The following is a 9,530-nucleotide window of genomic DNA, read 5'->3' as shown; positions in this document are numbered from 1 at the left end:
GACAGTGCCTGATGATCGGTCTGAATTATAAACTCAGCCCCATCCAAATACATGTCAAACATTTTTAGCGCAAATACAATAGCCAAACACTCTTTCTTTGTTACCGTGTAGTTTCGTTCCGGCGATGAGAGAGTGCGACTTGCAAATGCCAAGGGGCAAAGCTTCCCTCCGTGATCCTGAAGTAAAACAGCACCTATTTCATACTCACTCGCATCAGTCTGCACTGTGAAGGGCCGGTTTAGGTCTGGGAGCCGCAGACAAGCACTATCGGCGATAGCTGTTGACAGCGCCCAAAACGATTCCTGCTCCTTGTCTGTCCAGGACCAACGGACGCCTTTCCGGAGAAGCTGATGAAGGGGTCTTCCCAGGTCCGCACAGTTTGGAATACAGTGGCGGTAGAAACCGACCATGCCCAAGAATCGCTGCAGGCTCTTGACGTTTGTTGGTGATGGCAGCTGCAATATGGCCCGCAGTTTCTCCTCGTCAGGCCGGACTGTGCCCTGTTCAGCAATGAAACCAAGCAGGTTGATTCTGCGTGAAACCAACTGCACTTTGCGTGGATTAATGGTGATGCCTGCGTCCTTCATTCGTTGCAAAACAGTGGTTAAATGGATCAGATGCTCATCTAGGCTTTCTGAAAACACCACGACGTCGTCCATGTATGCCATTGCATTGTTGAATTTCGCGTCTCCGAGCACTATATCCATCACGTGCTGAAAGGTAGAGGTGAATTGCATAAACCGAAAGACAGTCGAACAAACTCGAATAAGCCCCGATGGCAAGTAAATGCAGTTTTTTCGATGTCACTCTGGGCAATCGGAATCTGCAGAATACCCCTGCTACAGTCTAGAGTAGGGAAGAATTCCGCTTATCCAAGCGTATACATAACAGAGTCGACTGACGGAAAAGGGTACGAATCTCTGACTATTACAGCGTTCAGCCGCCGATAGTCGACACATAAGCGTGCTATGCTTTCTTTCTTAGGCGCAAGAACAACGGGGGAAGCACAAGGGCTCTTTGAGGGTCTCACTGCACCGGTAGCCACCATTTCATCCAGATCGGCATCCAAGAGTCCTCGCTTGTGGACGCTCAACGGCCTGGGATTGAAACGGATTGGGCGGGAGCTGCCGTGTCAATCCTGTGCGCCAGCACGTTAGTTTTTCCAGGAGCCTCCGTGAACATAGTGGCGAAGGGCTGAAGTGTCGCCTGGATTCTGGATCTTTCCGTTTGTGACCCTGTGAAAGACTGCAGGACAGTGAGAACACCACTTTCTGCCACTGCGATTGAGGGGGGATCCGTGACCAGAAGATTTGAGTGACGCTCTGTAATCTTTGTAATGAACTTGAGTGGTTCTGCATTAATGCCGTATCGGTAGCTGCCTGAATGTAGGTCGACAATGATTCCTGCCTTTGAGATGAAGTTACGGCCCAAAATTACCAGACAAGAGAGTCCGCGAAGATGCAGGAAGCGCTGCCTTATTTTGTGACCATTCACGGTAACTGTTAGGCGTGCTGCAGAGGTTGCTGACGCTAGCTGTGGCGACGCCATTCGGAGCTTTGTAGTCACTTCTCGTAACTGCAAATGTCTTGGATCGCATGCTCGCTTAACCTTATCGCCAAAAACAGAAACAGTGGAACCGGTGTCCAGTAGAGCGGGAACTTCTATCCCCGCTATTTTAACAGTCACCAACGGTGCATTATCAGGGCGGGCATCCTGGAGGCGGAACGTGGACGGCAAATCTGTTACCGTTTGGTCCTTGACGTCCTGGGGCCATGTTTCACGCTCCAGGGGGCCGCCAATCACCTCTGGTGCCGGGGCTGTCTGGGCCAGAGGAAACTGCTTTCCACGTCTCTTACGTCCCTAATGCTGACGTCTGCAGCCGCCCCGTACCCTGGCTGCAGGGTGATGAGACGACCAAAAAACCAGGCTCCGTGCTGGCCACGTTCCTACGCCCGCATTGTAGCAGGCGGCAACCGGAGGAGGCCCGGTCCGGCCTACCACCCCTCGCTCTCGGTCAGTCACCGGAGGAGGCCCGGTCCGGCCTGCCACCCCTTGCTTTCGGTCAGTCATCGGAGGAGGCCCGGTCCGGCCTGCCTCCCCTTTTTCTCGGTCAGTCACCGGAGGAGGCCCGGTCCGCGTATTTGGGTTTGCTCGGGACGGTGGATCTGCAAGAGAGAAAACGACAGAAAAGACGAAGAAAGTCGGCTGTTCCGACTAGCATCTACACCCCCAAAGGCGGCGCAAGAAGCTTGAGAGAGCAGAGCGCAGCGGCCCAGCGGCCCAGCCATTCAAGGCGTATGCTTTTTCAATGGGCGTTCATGTCGGCCGCCGCGAGGCGGCGTAAGCTTGAGAAAGCCGAGCCAGGCCGAGCGGCCCGGTTTTTGAAAGCGTATGGTTTTTCAATGGGCGTCATGTCGGCCGCGGTAGCACGCTGCTCCAGCTGGCTGACTTCCGAGTTTTCGATTTCCGTGTTTTTAACAGGTGGCGTGTGTTGTTTCGTGCGCTTTTGTGCACCTAATTAAGCGTAAATTCGTTATTCCAACCGAACCTGTGTTGCCATCGACGGATGAGTGTCCAGCTGGTGGACTTTACCAGCGATTTACGTGCTTTTAACTAGTGGTGTGTGTCGTTTAGTGCGCTTCTGCGCACCTAATTAAGCGCTTTTTTTATACCGGAAAGCTTTTCCAGCACCTGTGCTTGCTGCCATCGGCTGATGAATGCACTCCCCGAGGCGGTGCGATGCTTTGAGAGACCCCGCGGTCTAGCAATTCGAGGCGTATGCTTTTTCAATTTATTATTATTATTATTGTGTGTGTGGTGAGCATTAATTCTCTGAGAGATTACCGAGGTAATTGTTTTAGGTTAGTACTTAGGTACGTATACATTCCCTTTTAGCGTGCATTGTATGCATGTATTTTGAAGCTTCAAAACAGCACTGACAGTCCTTACGAAACGCAATTCTGTCTGCATACATGTACTTTCAATTATTTGAATGTAAGCGTGCCTTTATAATTATTAAAAATACAGCAGAGCGCGGCTATGCCGCGTACCTGTATTGTTTAAAACCAGTCATGCACGAACTGTTCCATCCTTTCGATGTTATCCCAATTAAGGCCATACGGGTCCCGTGGGCTTGGCGAAGCAGTGGGCTTGGCGAAGCAAAATCAACCATGTTGTTGACGAGACCTATGCCTTTCGTTATTCAGGTGCTTGCGCTCGTTGGTGTGCTTGCTGTCCCTGCTGGTTCGTCACCGTTGCTGCTACCCCTGGATCCAACGCCCCTCAAGCCGCCATCTTCTTGCATGCCCGCACTTTTCTGCCAGATGCTTCACCTTCTCCCCGACGATATCATCGTGGCGCTCCGATCTGTGACGTCACCTTCCGCACAACATATAAACAGCTGTCCCCGTCTCCTCGACATCAGTGGGCTTGGCGAAGCAAAATCAACCATGTTGTTGACGAGACCTATGCCTTTCGTTATTCAGGTGCTTGCGCTCGTTGGTGTGCTTGGTTCGTCACCGTTGCTGCTACCCCTGGATCCAACGCCCCTCAAGCCGCCATCTTCTTGCATGCCCGCACCTTTCTGCCAGATGCTTCACCTTCTCCCCGACGATATCATCGTGGCGCTCCGATCTGTGACGTCACCTTCCGCACAACATATAAACAGCTGTCCCCGTCTCCTCGACATCAGTGGGCTTGGCGAAGCAAAATCAACCATGTTGTTGACGAGACCTATGCCTTTCGTTATTCAGGTTAGTTATACATATTCCATCAAATCTAGTAACAGATTCATTGTTATCTTGCCAAGCCCACATACATGCTTGGGTATTATGCATGACTGCCTATATGTGTGCAAATTACTGCTCTGTGGCGACGTTGAGATGAACCCTGGACCGAGCTCTGGCCTTACTTTTGCAAATGTTTTAGAGGGACAGGCTGCAATACTTAAAGGCATTGGCGAACTAAAATCGCAGTTGTCTGTTTCCAATGCATCAATAGCTGCCCTCAGTGTTAAACTATGTGAAATAGAAAAAACTGTGGATTACATAAGCTCGTCCACGTGTAAAATTGATAGCCTAGACCGATCTTTACATCATGTCCAATCTGCCATAACACTGCATTCAGAGAAACTCGCTGACCTAGAAGATTACACCCGCCGTTCGAACTTGGTTATTTATGGAATCCCGGAAGATGAAAATGAAACAGTATCCCAGCTTAAAGATAAAGTAATCACCGATCTGTTTGAAAACAAGCTCGCTGTGCAATGCCATTCTGTTGGAAGAATTCATAGGCTAGGAAGGACGGGAGTAAACCGTCCTGTTATTTTGTATCTTCAGAACTATAGCGAAAAGCAAGCAGTGCTGAAGAACGCTAAAAAACTGAAGGGAACTAATGTTTTCATTGAAAATGACTATTCACGCTGCACACTTCGAAGGCGGAGATTACTTTGGGAAAGTGCTAAGGGCGAAAAAGACAGTGGGAAAAAGGTGTTTTTGCTGAATGATAAGCTGCGGATAGATAACGACATATTTGTATGGGACGACCAAAGTAACACTCGGGTAAAAATTTCGCGCTCACCTGTTTTAACGGAACACGCATGACCAGTCCCTTCATCTGCACCTGACTATCTGCGCCTTCTAAACATTAACGCTCGAAGTATAGTAAATAAATCTACTGAACTTGAAAGTATTCTTTTATGCTATGACCCTCATGTGGCCGTAATTACTGAAACGTGGCTTCACGAAGAAATAAGCGACCAAGACGTTGTCCCGGATTCATATTCCATTTTTAGACGAGACAGACCTTCTCGTGGTGGTGGGGTTGCTGTCATACTATCCAATGGCACAAAAGGTACATTGTTAGAGCAAATAGATGATCACGAAAGTCTGTGTCTTCGAGTTGACTGCTATGGAGATTCGTTTATATTGTTTGCGACGTACCGCCCTCCTTCCGCCAGCATTGATTTTCTAACTAAAATGCATGACCTTCTTATGATGTACAGCAGAAAGTGTATAATAATTGCCGGAGATCTTAACTTACCTGACTTCCCTTGGCCCAACCTTTCATCGAACTCACCTCATGAAGGCGTTGTCTCGGACATTATGTTGGCTTGTGATCTCACACAAGCTGTTAATATTCCAACGAGAGTACAGGGCACATCATCCTCAGTATTAGATCTGATTTTCCACAGCCGATCACTTAGTGATGTTAGTGTTGAAGTAGCAGATGGCATCTCCGATCACAAGTTAGTACTGTTTACATGCAACATGCGTATAGCTAATTGCCCACCAGTTCGGCGCAGGAAGACCGTTAGGGATTTTACCAGGGCTAACGATGAATCTGTTCTTGATTACCTCGAAATGGCCCTAGATAACTTTTCTGAGGGTGATGTGAATGACCTATGGAACAAATTTAAGTCCCATTGCCATTTTTGCATAGATAAGTAAAACTAAAACTGTTCGCCGAAAAACTCCGTGGATTACCCGCGAAATAATTCCTTTAATTCGCAAAGTCAAACGGCTTAGAAAACGCAAGGCTAGTAATTGTGTACTTCAAAACCTAAGGCGTGCATTGGCAGAAAAACTTCGTGTTAGCAAACAATATTTTTATTCCAATACATTAGCTGAATTCATCAAAAGTAACACTGCCAAATTTTGGCGCCACCTTAATCATGAAGGACGCAGAACCGTCGATCGTGTCAAGGTCGGCGAAAACGTTGTTCGCGACAGGTCACAAATAGCCAAGGAGTTCAATCATTTCTTTCAGTCAGTTTTTTCGAATCCCCGTCCCCACCCTAGTTCTTACAATAACACGACCAGCGTTAGCCCGGAATTCATAACATATGAAGGAATTTTTTCAATGCTTCTCAATTTGAAGCCAAAATCGTCTTGTGGCCCTGATGGCATCCCAAACGTATTCCTGCGACGTTAGGCTGAATCACTAGCACACTTTCTTGTTATTATATTTCGCTCATCACTTTCTACTGGCGATGTTCCATCTGACTGGAGGCTTGCCCGTGTTGTGCCTGTTTTCAAGAAAGGCAACCGCGATCAGTTAACCAACTACCGCCCGATATCTCTCACCAGCACTGCATGCAAACTTATGGAACATATTATTTCGAACTACATATCTGACTTCCTAGATAAGAACAACGTTCTCTCCCCATTTCAGCATGGTTTTCGCAAAGGGTTGTCGACAACTACTCAACTGGTTTCCACAATACATTCCTTTTCTTCGGTAGTCGATAATGCTGGCCAAATTGATGTAATATTTCTCGATTTTAGTAAAGCATTCGACATGGTTACGCATTCCGGTCTATTATATAAACTTGACGAGCTGGGTATACCTCAAACTGTGCTTAATTGGATTTCATCATATCTAGACATGCGCCAGCAGTTTGTCGATTTTGAAGGCCAATATTCAGACTGCCTTTCCGTAACCTCCGGTGTTCCGCAAGGAAGCGTGATAGGTCCTCTTCTTTTTTTAATTTATGTGAATGACTTGACTGCCTCTATCCATGAAAGTGTGAATATTCGTTTATTTGCGGACGACTGCCTGCTCTTCAGGGCTATTAATAATACAAGTGATCAAGTGGTTTTAAATAAAAGTATTAACGCTGTTTCTGACTGGTGTGAAAAGTGGGATATGAAACTTAACGTCAATAAAACCGTGTTCATGCGCATCACGAACAAAAAAATCGTACCATTCTTACCGATACACTATCAAAGACACCCTTATAACTGAAACCGACAGCTTCAAATATTTAGGAGTTACAATTAACAATCACTTGAACTGGTCCCCCCATATCCAGAACATCTATTCATCTGCCCGTCGCAAACTAGGCCAACTGAGACATAGGCTCAAGCACTGCACCTCCGATGTAAAGCGTCTAGCATACAATTGTTTAGTCCGTTCCAAGCTAGAATATGCCTGCGATGTCTGGGATCCTTATACAAAGCAGGATATTAATAAGTTAGAGCAAGTACAAAGATCAGCAGTACGCTTCATATATAACCGCTTCCGCAGACATGATTCACCATCACAGTTGATAAGATTAAATGAAATCGAATCATTAGCATCTCGGAGAAGGCTAGCAAGAATAAAATTGCTCTTCAACATCTATTATCGCACGCTCCGTATGAATCCTTCGTTGTATTTTCAACCCTCATCGGCCAGAGTTACGAGGCGTCATCATCCTCATAAACTAACTCCTGTATTTGCCCGCACAAACCAATTCAAATATTCATTTTTCCCAAGGACTTTAACCGAGTGGAATGGATTGCCTTCGCATGTGTTTGAAGGTCCAAATGTCCTCTCCGCAATTCAACAATTTTTGAAGCAATAACGTCTATTTTTTGTAATATATCAAAATGTGTTCTTGTTCTTTCCTTCTGCTCTCTTCTTTCCACGGAAAAATGTACTGTACATAGGTGTGTATAACGATGCTCGATTGTGCCCCGTTCCTGCCAGGGCCTTTTATGGCCTGCAGTATTGTATAAATAAATAAATAAAAATAAAAAATAAATAAATGTTTTTTTTGTTATTGTTTTATCTGGGTTCCATTTTCACGTGTCAGTATATTATGTACATTTGTTCCCAATCAGAGGGGCTTCCGTCTAACTGTCGGATTCATCCTCAACGTCGGTGGCTTAATTCCACCTGTTCTGCTTTTAGAAAGAACACCTGGTTTCAATTTCCTTACCAACTTTACTGCCCAGTCCCTGCACAGTCTTCTTCTAGCCATCCTTGCAGGACGAAGAAACACCCGAATGACAGGAAATTTTCATGTGGTCAAGTGGAATGAAGTTTGAGCTCTGTTCACAAGGCGTTTAGTTTTGAGGAGTCAGCACAACTATTATCCTTCAGTGCCAGCCATGTGTAGTGTGTTCTGACTGAAACGTCTTGTTTCCTGAACATAAGTGGAAGCGCTCATTTTTACAGCTTATTTCCAGCCTTCTTTGCATCAAGTTAAGAGGGCAACAATTCAAGATGGTACCTCTTTATCTGCTACACAGGATGGCAAAGTGAATATTTAGTCATTTATATATTTTGGTATATACAACATTCTTTAATTAAATAGGAGGTATTATTTTAAGGGGTGAAACAGAAATTTAATACCGGCAGTATGTTGCAGCATATGAATCCGTTTTGAAAAATAGAAAGTACACATTTATATACTGCATTTGCACAAACCAAGAACAAATGAAGGTGATGACAATTATGGGCATATACAGGTGAAAGAAGTGAAAGTTTATGGACCGCACTTATGCAGACATTATAAACCTGCTCACAATACAAAATGTGGTGCAAACACAGTGGCCTCAACATGTCCACAGACGAAAAAAAAAACGAACTAAAATTGGATTAAACAATTTACAGTTCGTTCTCATAACAGACTGGCAGTTATTTAATGAGCTTTTCAAGTAAATTGTTCAAATCGCAATAAAGATATTTTTCCATATAAGTAAATAGCAGAAATCTTTTTTTGCATAATAAATGATAAATAAGGGGGTTAAAACATTACCATGTAATACAATAAAACAATAAGTGCAAAAAGCATACAAAACATGCATATGCAAAGGTTTATAATTTGTAGTAACCTAACTAAACTGCATGACATGCACCTTTATCTTGGAACTTCAATCACCTAACTGTGTCCTGCATCAGATGTGCCTGCCTTGGGCCGACAAACTTCCAAACCACATTCACCTACCTGAGTTTCTGCTGCCTTTTGGCATTTTTCTTTCCTTAGAGTTCACTATTGCTTATTCCCTTAATAAAACATGCCTTGCCACTCGTCTTATTCTCAGGTTCAGCAACGGCATCAGTAACTCTCGTTTGTACCCAGACCCACCCTTACTGCCTCGTCTTCCTTGGCTGTACACCATGTCCTTCACTTCTACTATGCTGTCCCCAATTTACTTCCCATCTGTATTGGTATCCTCACAGTTTGTCCCATATGCAAGCACTCGTGATGCAACTATAATGTAGTTTCCTCCGAAGTGATGTACTGGTAAACTGATATTCATTACCTGATAATACCGGCCTAATGCTTTTCACTTTATTTTTTCCCCCTGACTTTATTTTTTCCTCTTTTGATCCAGATCTATTGCCATTACCTGCAACAATGCTGTGCTACATGTTATAAACGGTTCTTCCTTTTCGTTTCCTCAAATTCAATTCAGATTCATTGTTCTGCTTTACCTCTTTGGGTGCTCAGCCAGCTTTTTTAGTTCGTTTATTCATTTTAGTTATACACTTCAGGAGTGATGGACACAAGCTGTGCAGTATCACTAAACTAATAATAAAAAATGATTGTAGAGTATTTATCTACGGAGAGAAAATAAACAAGCACAGATGTTTAAACAACTCGAACTCAGAGCAGTGGAATATAGACAGCAGAGTAATGTGTTTTTAGTTATCCCATTTGTTTTCTAAATATATTTGGTCTCGTATGAATGTGCAAGCTGAAAGTGTTTTTTCAGTCATGTCAAAATGAAGAGCGAGTGTAAACAAGACGATATTTTACG

Source organism: Amblyomma maculatum, unplaced genomic scaffold, assembly GCF_055883805.1.
Source record: "Amblyomma maculatum isolate TAMU_Amacu unplaced genomic scaffold, ASM5588380v1 scaffold_34, whole genome shotgun sequence".
Taxonomy (NCBI): domain Eukaryota; kingdom Metazoa; phylum Arthropoda; class Arachnida; order Ixodida; family Ixodidae; genus Amblyomma; species Amblyomma maculatum.
This window is presented reverse-complemented; position numbering follows the sequence as displayed.